We start from the raw sequence: 12,970 nt of genomic DNA, 5'->3' as shown, positions 1-12,970 counted from the left end.
ACATATTTATTTGCAGCCTAGATGATGCATTAGTAATATGTCAGACACATTTATGAATAAACAAAGTAGGGAGGACTAAGTGGATGTCTTAGATGCTACCATAAAAAAATTGCCTTTTCAGGGGCTAGTTTATTTGATAGTCTTCAATAGGTATAAATGCATATTTACTTTCAGTTTGCAATTTAGAAGATACTGGCCTTTTCTTGCTGGTGTTTTTAATTCCTCCAGACCCACGACTAATTCATGGGCAACATCTTGGCAATAGATCCAAAGTGACATATACTGTTAAGAGATTCAGTGAAACATTCTCAACTTGTAGGCATTTCCCTGGTTTCTGTGTAAACACCATACTGACTATAAAATTGCTTCTGGGATTTATGTCATTGCATTTCCTTGTCCCCTTTTATTAAATTGGCTTACTTTCTCTGCACATTCCTGACAGCTCTTAGACTTTGTACCGTATCAACTATCACTTGATATATTATTATTACAGACTTTCTGGTCACTTTCTTATTTCCTAGCAGAGAACTAAGGTAACTTGATTGTTAAGGTTCAGCTCTACAACAGACACTTGCAAGTGAGGTGGGGACTTATTATTAAGTATATGAGATATTTTGAAATCAAGTAAATGAGAAAGAAACTAGGCTTTCATCAATAAATACGGGTATTTCATTTTCATGAAAGGAATATTCAGTGTGATATTGGGGTAAATCATGAAGCAGTATTAGCTCACACACACACACACACACACACACACACACACACAAACTCTCACACACGAACGGACAAGTTCAGCCTGATACTTGCTAAAATGATATGAAAAGTGATGGAAAACCTTGGATTTTTATTGACACTTTGGTAAGTTTGGATGAAATTATCATTCTAGTCTCACCTGTTTCATTTGAACACACGAAAATTCTTGGATATTACGTGCTCTCGTTGAAATCATCATTGCCAAATCGATAGACAGGAAATCAAAAGAGGGCCATAATAAAGGCTTAATTTTATGCAGCAAAGAAATTACTGTAGCAAACATAACATGTGACACATTTAAGATGTAGAATGGCAGGAAGATGGCTTGATGTGAACCTAAAAGAAGGATTTGCAGCAGGAAAAGGCTGAGCTAAGTAGGTTGAAGAGAATTCAGAATGGAAGAATGAAGGCACCCAGCAGAGCGGTAGCCTTTAGCAGAAATTGTTCACTTGGAACAACTGTTTGCTAAAATTACAAAAGCACATGGACAATACGTGTTTGACTCAGACAGAGCGCAATCAGCACAAGATATTCTATGGAAAATTTTTAAACTTCCTAAAATAGAAGGACTATTAAAGGAAAGAGATTCAAACAATATATTTCCAATGGTTTAAACTTTTACCAGAAACACTATTTTACTTCTGATCCTAACATGGTCCCCAAGTCACCACTGAAACCAAGGCTACGTCATGACACGTGCTTTAAAACTGGATAAATATTGGTTAACTCTGTTTCTCTGTGTCCCAACTATTTCATTACTTCTGCAAGCATAGACAACTTTGCCTCTTTAGATGGCCATGAATACATCTCTTTAGAACTACAATCAGAAGTCTTCTATTTCACAAACATAATTGTAGTTACAATTGACAAGATCAAACAAACATTGATTACTGAGGTTTACACATGGTGGAATTGCTTTGAACTTTATTAAAAGGCAAATAACTTTATAAAATGCTTAAAGGTCCAATTTCTTTCTTTTCTCTCTCTTTTTTTTTTTTGGCCGTGCAGCATGTGGGATCTTAGTTCTCCAGCAAGGGATCGAACCCACGCCCCCTGCAGTGGAAGCATGCAGAGTCTTAACCACTGGACCACCAGGGAAGTCCCTAAAGGTCCAATTTCTTAAACACTTTTTTCCCATAACAATCTAAATAACTTAAAACCTTTTTAAAGAACAGCAGTAATGGTTTTCAGTGGCTACTGGTAGAATGATAAATATAGCTCTTATACTATCCTACCTTATAACATAAAATTACATACATATGTATTATGAACACAATAACTGCACATGTGAATATAAATAAACGTTTAAATTTCTCTTTATCAGGAAGTAAAAATTCACCACAATCCTCAACCACACACTGAGGTTGACAGAAGTTTAGTATGATTTCATAGCAAATCTAAGATATGGAGAAATTAATCATCTTATGTTACCATTTACATAGCATGGAAGACAAAAATAGAATTCACGATACAATTCTAACCAAAATGGAACATTATATCAAGTTCATTAATATCTTCCTTACAGTCCTTTTTTCCTATCTAAAAAAAAAATGTTCACTATACTATTCTAGGAATTCAAAACATACACACACACACACACACACACACACACACACACACACACACTCCTATCCATCAGTTGCAAAAGCTTAGGAAAATATATATATATATATATATTATAGACAGAGTGAGAGAGTGAAAAAGAAATTCTTCCTTTTATCTTTTATTTTTGCATTTAGAATGTATAAAAATAAACTTTATGAAAATATCCAAGATAGCACCCACTCATTCAAGTGAATACCCTAATTATTAGGTATAACTACCATTAAGAGGGAAAATCAGATACAGTTTAAATGCCATTCATTTATCATTACTGAGCATTATGAAATGTGCAAAGATGAACAAAACAGGTTGTGTCTCTGACAACAAGGACATTGCAATCTTCCACGCAAGAAAAATGGAGTCACCAAACTGTAGAAACTCTCATTTAGCTCCTGTATCTTAGAGATGAGGAAACTGCAAAAATACAATCACCAGAAGGGCTGTAAAAGATGGTGAGCTTTATAAACACAAGGTTGTAAGAGTCAAATGGCCAGATAAAACCATTGTTTATGATGGTCACAAGTGCGTCCTCATTAGACCGCCTTGTTGTTAACTAATGTGCCAGGCTGGCCCCAGGGCTTTTACTATGAATGGTAACAATTTAGGTGTGAAACTTGCATTCACAAAATCATAGTTTCTCCCACCATTTTAAACGACCATAGCTATAGTGAAAGAGAACGTCATAATTCTGGTAAGTAAGCTACACTGGGAAATATCTTATTAATCCATGAGTATAACTCCATAAGTGGAAAATTTGAAATTTAACTTATGCTTTCACTTGCAGTAGACATATATTTTTATCTTTTTATTTTGTTGAAACAATTGACACTCATGGAAACATTTGAGTTGCTGTTCAGTCAATGGAAATGCCTCGCCCTGACAGCTCTGTGAATGTGGGGAGCACTGTCCATTCCCCTCCATCTCAGCGTGCAGAACAATGCCTTGTGCACAGTAGCTACTAGATGATGATTGATTTCTGGAGCTCAATATAAGAGGAAAAAATACTTTTTAAAGTGTTAAATATAGTAAAAGTTAAGTACAAGAAAATACCACTAGGTAATATAAATCTTAAGGAGAAAAAAGGAAAATCCATCTCCCTACTTTATATGCCTTTGTCATGTTGTTGCCATTTATTTTATTTTTTTTTTTTTTTTTGCTGTACGCGGGCCTCTCACTGCTGTGGCCTCTCCCGTTGCGGAGCACAGGCTCCGGACACACAGGCCCCGCGGCCATGGCTCGCGGGCCCAGCCGCTCCGCGGCATGTGGGACCCTCCGGGATCGGGGCACGAACCCGTGTCCCCTGCATCGGCAGGCGGACTCTCAACCACTGCGCCACCAGGGAGGCCCTGTTGCCATTTATTAAGTGCTTACTGTGTGCCAGGAACTGCACTGCACTGTTTAATTACCTTAGCACTCCTAATTCTCAGGGTCACCCATTTAACCAATGAGAAAACTGAGGTCTATTTGTCACATGGCCTGGATATCTTGGGGTTGAGTTCAAATTTATATTTCTTACCATTTAAAGACACAGTACTGCCTCTCTTGGCATTTTGCTCACTTTACGCAAGTTTAAGAATTGTGGGGCCTCCCTGGTGGCGCAGTGGTTAAGAGTCCGCCTGCCGATGCAGGGGATACGGGTTCGTGCCCCGGTCTGGGAGGATCCCATATGCCGCGGAGCGGCTGGGCCCGTGAGCCATGGCCGCTGGGCCTGCGCATCCGGAGCCTGTGCTCCGCAACGGGAGAGGCCACAACAGTGAGAGGCCCACATACCGCAAAAAGAAAAAAAAAAAAAAAAAAAAGAATTGTGAATATTTTTGCTACCAAATAGATTTTAACTTGCAGCCCTAGTAGTATAATGGATGTTGCATACAAACATGTAAAAAAAAAAATGTTTATTTCTTTAAATCTGAACCACTGAAATCACCAAGATTATTATTTATGCAATCACACCACAGATGAAAACTCTGACATTATCTTCCCATCCCTTTGAGAAAAGAGATGATGTTTATATCTGATGTATTTTTCAATTACCTTACTACAGTTACGTATGTGAATTGCACACGTTATAATTTTATGTGTTACACAAAGAAAGAAAAGAAAGTTGGGTTTGTTGTGTTCTTTTTTCTCTATTTATCTTCACATTTTCTTTGGTATCCATTGTCAACCCAATTCAATACATGTGTTATTAAATTATATTAATAATAATTATATATTTAATCATGTTATTACTAATTTCATATTAATAAAACACACCATTTACATATCATTTATTGTAATGATTGTATATTGGTTATAATATCATTATTGATATTCTTTCAAAATTATAATGACATGTTAGTACATATTAATGATAATTATTAATAGCATTTGCTTATGGAACCAAGTTACTATGCTTTAAAGCTCTAAAAGAATAAATGGCATGCCTTTTATATTTAACATACTGGTCAAAGTATCTAGCATATAATAGGCATTCTAAGGTGTTCAGTTTGTACATAACCCTTGAATGCAAGAACTTCCACCAAAGCAATGAATTCTATTTTTGTCTTCCATGCTATGTGAATGGTAACACAAGATGGTTAATTTCTCCATATCTTAGATTTACTACGAAATCATACTAAACTTCTATCAACATTGATGTGTGGTTGAGGATTGTGGATTTTTTTTACTTCCTGATAAAGAGAAATTTAAACATTTATTTATATTCACATGTGCAGCTATTGTGTTCATAATACATGTGTATGTAATTTTATGTTATAAGGTAGGATAGTACAAGGGCTATATTTATCAATTCATTACCAATACACCTCAATGCTTTAGCTTGTGATTATAGAGTTTTAAATCACCAAGAAAATATTTTAGACAAAAATCGGTATTTTCCTTAAGCAGGTAGTATCAATTCAAGTTCTTCTTTTGATTACAACATTGCATTATACAACAAAGGCAATCATATTCATCTTATATACTAGTGGGAAGCACATATGAGATGTAGAAACCAAAGTCTACAGAATACAGAGGCTACATTTAATTTACTTTATATAACATGTTTAACAAATCCTAGCTTCTTTACACATGATAATGCTGAAAGAACCCACTTGACAAATTATTTTCTAAAACTGTCTGGATAGGAAGGGATATGGCCTTTGAGGGTCCAATGGAACAAGCTCCCAAATGGAAGTAGTGAGGCAGCAGAAGGTAGAGGAATCAGTAGTAAAGAGGAGACTTGATATCATCTTTGGTTTTCCTCTTACTGTTTTGTGACATGAAACAAGTCTCTGACTATTCTGAACTTCAACTGTCTTATTTACACAACGAGCACTTGCCTTGTCTACCTCCTAGGGTTATTGGCAGATATCAAATGATATAACGCATGTGAGACCACTTCAAATCTCGTAAGAACTCCAGTATTGAAGGCTAATTAAGGGCTAATTAAGCAAAGAAGGAAATCATCATTTCAGCATCATCAGAGCATCCCACATAAATGGATTTTCCAGATAACAGAGCTTAACTTTGATGGAAATGTATCTCTAAAATGAACTACTGTTTAGGGGTCTAAGTTTTTAATTTTCCTGGCATATGGAACATATCTTAATTTTTCCATAATAATGAAAATCATAAGCATAACCATCAGTAATTGTGCCAGCCCAGAATACAGGAGGTTGGATTTGTTTTTGAAAGATGGTCTGCTATTAGCAAACCTGCCTCTGGCGGCACTCTTCTTCCAATTTGCTGGTTCTACTGAGCTTTTCTTTGAGAAATCAGATAACCTGGTTATTTAGAACCTTGTGCGGTCCATAGGTTTCAAGTTAGCATCTGAAGGCCTTTCTGAAAAGTCACAACAAAGATTTCAGGCTGAGAGCCTTCCTGACTCCCATACGTAGGGATCGTTGGAAAAGGCCAAAATTCCAAACCAGAATAATACACTGTTGATAGATTAATATCAAGAATCCTGAGTTCTCTTTCTATGCCTCCTTGACCTTCTGGCTTTCTCATATACAAGGACATTCATAATATTCCAAACCAAATGTTTAGTTATGTGTATTAAAAAACATGATGTCTTTGAAATGTTTATTTTAGAAGATAAAAAAATTTGATCTTGGGTTGAAATGTGAAGGCTTCTGCCTCTCTTTCAAATGCTAATATAACAACGGGATTGAAAATATGCACCTCAAAGTTTTTTGACCTGGTTTATAGTATTGGAAAGAAAAGCTTGAAAGTGGACGATTCCTGCTGGTGACAAAACAACAAAATGAACCAACACCTCCCGAATATTTCAGTCAACAATTGCTGGAAAATTATACTCAATCTCCCTTTATTTATCTTCATTTGTCATAAATATTAATTAGTCATAGGTTATAATAAAAAATAAAACAAGGCAAACTAAATGCCAATGAAAAAACAGCAACACTTTTCCAAAAAGTAATCTGAAAAGTAGCCTATGTTAAACACTTTCAAGTCTTCCTTAAAGAAATGAGACTGTTGTCCAACCTGCCTGAGTTTTCTAGCAACAGTGAAATTCATAAAGGTCACCCTGACAAACTAAAATGATATTCTTCTCACAGTCCTTGTTACAGTAGCAGTCAAGCAGCATATTCATTTTCATTTTCATTATGTTTGTAAAGAGTGGGAGAGGCAGGTAAGAAGCCTGTGAGAACCACCCGCTGAGGCTCCATGGGTGTCTGCAGTATTGCAGCCATCACCCTTGCAAATTTCATTATTTTTCAGTAGATTTTTATTGACCAAGGGTAATATCCTATTAAAATTCTGTTAGTTATAAAAGTTGTTTAAGGAAATCCATTCCTTTGCCACAATGTCTTCCCACCTGATTATCAGTTCGTTTATACCTTCCCTGCTAACATTTATCCTTAAAACAGTGTAATTTTTGCATAACCTTGTTATCTAATTTATTTACCAACTGGTAATTAATCCCTGATACACTGTCACTAGCATGCAACCCCCATTGCTTCCTGAAGCATTCAGCTTCAGTCACTTTGTATTTACACGAGAATCCATTGACAGAGCAGTCTTGAAAATTAGCTTTGGTTTAAAAATGCTGCCGCAACACCATTGTTTTTACTAGAGTACACCATGCAGGCAATGCCATCACAATTGATTAGTTTTTACTGTGTTTTCACTCTACATGAGGCATTGCCATAGACGATATTGATAATATATAAAGAAACCATATTTGGGATCTTACCTCAAGGAACTAATGTCTAGTGAGGAAGATTATATACATGCATAAATAACTATTATACCAAGTAATGATTGAAAAAAATGTAAGAGAGTTAGTCTTAAACTTCAGACAGGAGGGAGATGCCAGGAGAAGGAGTCAAGTGAGGCATTCTGGAGGGAACAGAAAGAGAGTTAGGACTTGAAGTAAACATACGGTTCAAATATATGAAAATATAAGGCTGAGAAGAGGAAACAGCAAAAACAAAAGCAGAAAAGCAGACAAGTGCAATGCATCTAAAGGAATAATTACAGTTGAGCATCCCTAAAATGTTTAAAGGTTAAAAAAGTGGGAAATATGTTGGATCTTAGGCTAAGAATAAAGTAGAAGAATACATTTATAAAGCTCTTGACTACTAGGGTAATAAATTTCAGCTTTACAATTGCAAGGATATCCAGGATGAGTTCTATACAACTGTGACTATACTGAAAAGTGATACTTTGTATTTTTTTCATCCTTTTGGCTGTGATTCTGAAGAATTTTCAGAATACAACTTTACTAATTTATTTTTAAGGAAAAATATGATGTGTTTTTTTTTAGTCATTGCAAGCTGTGCTTCCCCTGTAGGGTTTAAAACATATATAGAAATAAAATATATGATAAAATAGCACAACAGGCAAGAGGGATAGGGAAATAAAGTTAAATAGTAGAAAGTTTCTTGAACTCTTTGGGAAGCAGTAAAAGTACAATTTTAAAATAGACTATAATAAATCAAGAATGTATGTTGATATCAAGCTGAACTATGAAAATAATAATAAAAATCAATAACTAAAAAGCCAATTGAGAAGAACAAAATCAATTCTAAAACAACTCAATTAATTCAACAGAAGTCAAGAAATGATGAATAAAGAATGAAAGAAGAGATGGAACAACTAAAAACAAATAGCAAGATGAAAGACTTAAAACCAAACCTAACAATAATTTATTTAAATATAAGTGAACTAAACACATAGATCAAAGCACAAAAATTGTCACACTTGTTTAAAAATATTCTGTTTATATTATAATAGACACATATCACATATAAGAAGTCAAAAAACATGAAAGTATACTATGATAAAAATATACTAGGAAAACATTAAGCAAAAGAAAGTAGCTATATATATATTTTAAAAAAGAACATTGCAGGTTTCCCCGGTGGTGCAGTGGTTGAGAGTTCGCCTGCTGATACAGGGGACATGGGTTCTTGCCCCGGTCTGGGAAGATCCCACATGCTGTGGAGCGGCTAGGCCCGTGAGCCATGGCCGCTGAGCCTGCGTGTCCGGAGCCTGTGCTCCGCAACGGGAGAGGCCACAACTGTGAGAGGCCCGCATACCGCAAAAAAAAAAAAAAAGAACGTTGCAAGTAATAAATTGGCTTCTTTTTGAAGATAAAAGGGACAATTCAACAGAAAGAAAGCAACTGTAAAGGTGTATATAACCAATAACACAACTTTAAAATATAGAAAGCAAACATTGATAAAAGCAGATGGAAAAATAAGACAAATATATAAAAATACCTGAAGATTTTAATGTACCTTCTTAAAAAAAAAAAAAAAAAGCAGACCAAAAAAAAATCAGTGATGATAAAAACAACTTATAAGATGTACAATTTGCCAATTTGGCTTAATTTGCCACATTTATAACGATGGAAATGAATGCATGACACACATTCTTTTAGTGCACATTTGAACATTTACTAAAATAGACAATAATCTGGACAATAAAGAAAATTTTAAAACATTCAAATTATTAAAATCATAGAGAACTTGGTCTCCAAACTCAAAATAATTAAACTTGAAATCAAGAATGCAAAGATAAACACAAAATGGCTATTGTTAAATAACTCACAAACTTTTTAATGAACAAAAATATTAAAGAACTTAAAACCAGAACTTTGCAAAAGAGGTTATTTAGATGACTAGTGTGCACATTAGTTACCAGGGAAATGCAAATTAAAACAACACTTAGATAAGACTAGTTGTGAAAAGGAGAGCTAAAATTAAAAGACAGCCCCCGCATGAAAAAAAATACAATAACATAATCACTGCCTCAATATTTATATGACACATGGGGATGCCCACGTGGATGTGCCCTTAGCCGTGCAGCCTAAATTGGTCCTTAGGATGGTGTGCTCTAAGGCCAAGAGTACCCTCTGAAGTTTAACCTAGAACCACTGACTGTCTTCAAGTTAACAGCATTAAAGTGGATGGCTGCTGAAGACTGTCAAATTACTCACGTCCACAGCATGCCATTTTATTACTGATTCATTACTGAAACATGATTGTGAAGACAGCAACAATAATTTAGTCATAAGTTCGGTTTTTAAGTTGTCCATATACATGTCCATATAGTATAACAAAATCTAAATGCATATCTAGAATGAAAAAGCCAATCAAAATAGTACAACCATCATGTCTCTACTATAGTTTTTAGAACAAAGTATAAATACCTCCACCAAGGTATTAGTGCCTAAAAGGACCTACAACTGACCCCAGAGAAATTATTTTGACAAACATGTTGCTCAGATGGAGGACAACTCTCTAAACATGAACTTGGATACTTACTCTCACTAAGGTGATTCTTCGGCCACCCTCACCCATCTAGGGAGACTGCTTACGAAGACAAAGTGACAATCTACTGAAGCCTTATGGAACTCACAACTCCAGATGAAATACAGAGTATCTGGCTCTTTCTCAAAAAGGGATGACACACTTTGATTGATTGTCATGAATATATTAAACCCCAAGATGTGAGGTTATTTTATATTTATGCCATACGGTGATAGTACTAGATGTATTTGTACTTAAAGGAAATTTTGACCAGAAGCTCACTTCTTCTTTAAGTTGATGAAAATATGAAAAGCTAGGAACTCCACAAGACTGTTTGAACAATTATCAAAGCTCCCTATGACCTCCTTAATACCAAATCTCATGGAATACTTTCCAGCCCTACCTTGATTGGTGTCTCTGTAGAATCTAACATCACTTATCAATTCTTCCATTCATGAAACTCACTTTCATGTCTGTCTCAAATTCTCTTTTCTGTTGACTTATTTTATGTCTCCTTGCCTAGATTTTCTTATTCTAGTCAGTCTTTGTATGCTGGTGCTATTCAGCTAATGGTGCATCAACTCATTATAGATACCATCCCTGCTCCTTCCTTCTCACTCAGCAAAGCTTTTTGATGATTACATTTCATTATACATACATATGAAATATTACTACATATATATGTAATATGTTTATTCCTATATAGTATGGATGTTTCATTACTTAATTAACCATTAGTGTAGCACTTGTTTTAATAATGTTTTACTATTTCAAATAGTACTGAACCCCCATCACACTTGAACATATCAGTGGGATACCTGGAAATGGAATTAACTGGTTTAAGAGAATGAGTAGTTTCAATCTCTATGGATATCACCACATCATCAAAGAAATGAATCAAAGAAACAGGTGAGTAGTGCCCACAGCAGTCTCATAAATTACCCCTCTGCCTCAGGTCCTGGCTCCTCTAACCCAATATTCACAATGCTGCCAGCATGATTCTTATAGATCTGAGCATTTTCCTAACTACTTCTCCAGTTCCCTAATTTTAGAATTAAGTATCTTCTGATGAGCAAAGCCTGAGAGGGCCTTTCATAAACAGACTCCATTATTTTCCAGTCCCACCTCCTGTCACCTTGCTTTTGTAGTTGCTTCTTTTTCTGCCTGATACATCCTGTTCCACTCTCTTGTCACTCCATTTTCATTGAGCTAACTCTTACCCTTCACAATCCTTCAACATTCACATTTTCATTTCCAGCATCTGGGATAATTCTTGGAACACAAAAAAGCAGTCCAAAACATTTGTGAATGAATGAGTGAATCAGCCAAAATTAAATGCCCATCTACATGTTATTATAGCATCTTGGTGCCCATCTCTTTCAATATCTTAATAACATTTCCTTTTAATCAATCTGTCTCCTATGTCACTAGTTTTATAGTGATGAGGACTGTATCTAGCACAAAATTAAGAGTCAGTTGAATAAATAAATGATAGAATGAAGTTCATTTCTTCTTCATTTACAGATGAAACATTCTGAGGCCTCTGGATATAACGTATCTATTTTCTAGATACGTTTCTATCTAGAAACGTATCTAGAAAATAGATACTATTTTCTATTAGATTCTATTATATATAGCTATTTTCTATTATATTATAGAAAATAGCTATATATAATTATATATAGCTAGCTTTCTATTATATATAGCTAGCTAATTTAAGTGGCAGATCCAGGCCTAGGCAACATATATACTAATTTTTATTTTAGAATTCTTTCTAATAAATATGCTACACTTTTAAACAAGTGTACTTTGCTTTCTATTTCTCAAAATGTACTTTGCTTTCTCTTCCTCAAGCATACTTTTCTCTCTCTCTCTCAAATACAATGTTGTATTTCTGAACAGGATTTGGACTAAACTTTGGAAATTTTTTTTACAATCATAGCTCTACTCTTCAATAAACATGGGACCCCAGTACCTACACTATTCTCATTTAGCTTGTTTCCTAATCTGTAATATCTCTGCTTCCTGACTGCTTTATTGTGAAGGTTAAAAGAAACAGTAAGGATGTGTCCTGAAAGTGGAAAGTATTGTATAATGATTTGTCATCACTTAACATAATCATATTTATGAATTCCTTTATGCAAAAATGTTTCTGATCACAAACAGCAAGCATCCAGGTTCTGTCATTTCAAGAGATAATAAACACTGCTACTGCACTCATATTACATGTGTGTCTGTAGGAATGTCTATAGACATAAAGGACAGGTTTACAAGGAAAGAGAGTCCCAAATGCAGGGTCTTTGGGCTGATACACATTTTAACCAAGTTCCTACTAAAGGGCTACAGAATTATGATCATGCCTAAATCTCTCAATGGCTGAGACACATGAATTCCTCATAAAATTTGGAAAGGTTTATCATGAATTATCCAATACAAGAAAACATTAAACTAAACATAGTACTCGCAGAAATAAGTCTTCATCAAAATCTGTTGAATTGAATCAAAGGTCATCGAGGCACATATCTGTGAACAAGCTATGTGCATAGAGGGGAAAAACACACTTTCAAGGCAGTTGATACATATATGAAGACAGATTACCAGCAGGGCATTTGGGAAATGGAAAGAAAGTGCTCTAAAATAAACTTGAAATATAAATGAAATGTGGAATCTAAAACAGACAAACAAACAAAACACAAACTCACAGAAACAGAGAACAGATTGCTGTTGCTTGGGGCAGGGGATGGGGGCTGGAGAAAATGTATGAAGGAGGTCAAATGGTACAAACTGCCAGTTATAAGATGAATAAGCTCTGGGGCTATAATGGTCAGCATGGTGATGACAGTTAACAGTGGTGT

The 12,970-nt window shown here is 35.1% G+C and overlaps 1 protein-coding gene across 1 annotated transcript in view; it reads right to left on the bottom strand.

The window, feature by feature from the left end:
* GPC5 (glypican 5) overlaps positions 1-12,970 on the bottom strand; it is a 1,328,413-nt gene that overhangs the window by 814,461 nt on the left and 500,982 nt on the right. The gene's annotated exons all lie outside the window — the stretch shown is intronic.

The sequence above is a fragment of the Mesoplodon densirostris genome, chromosome 17 (assembly GCF_025265405.1).
Source record: "Mesoplodon densirostris isolate mMesDen1 chromosome 17, mMesDen1 primary haplotype, whole genome shotgun sequence".
NCBI classification, from domain to species: domain Eukaryota; kingdom Metazoa; phylum Chordata; class Mammalia; order Artiodactyla; family Ziphiidae; genus Mesoplodon; species Mesoplodon densirostris.
This window is presented reverse-complemented; position numbering and strand designations above follow the sequence as displayed.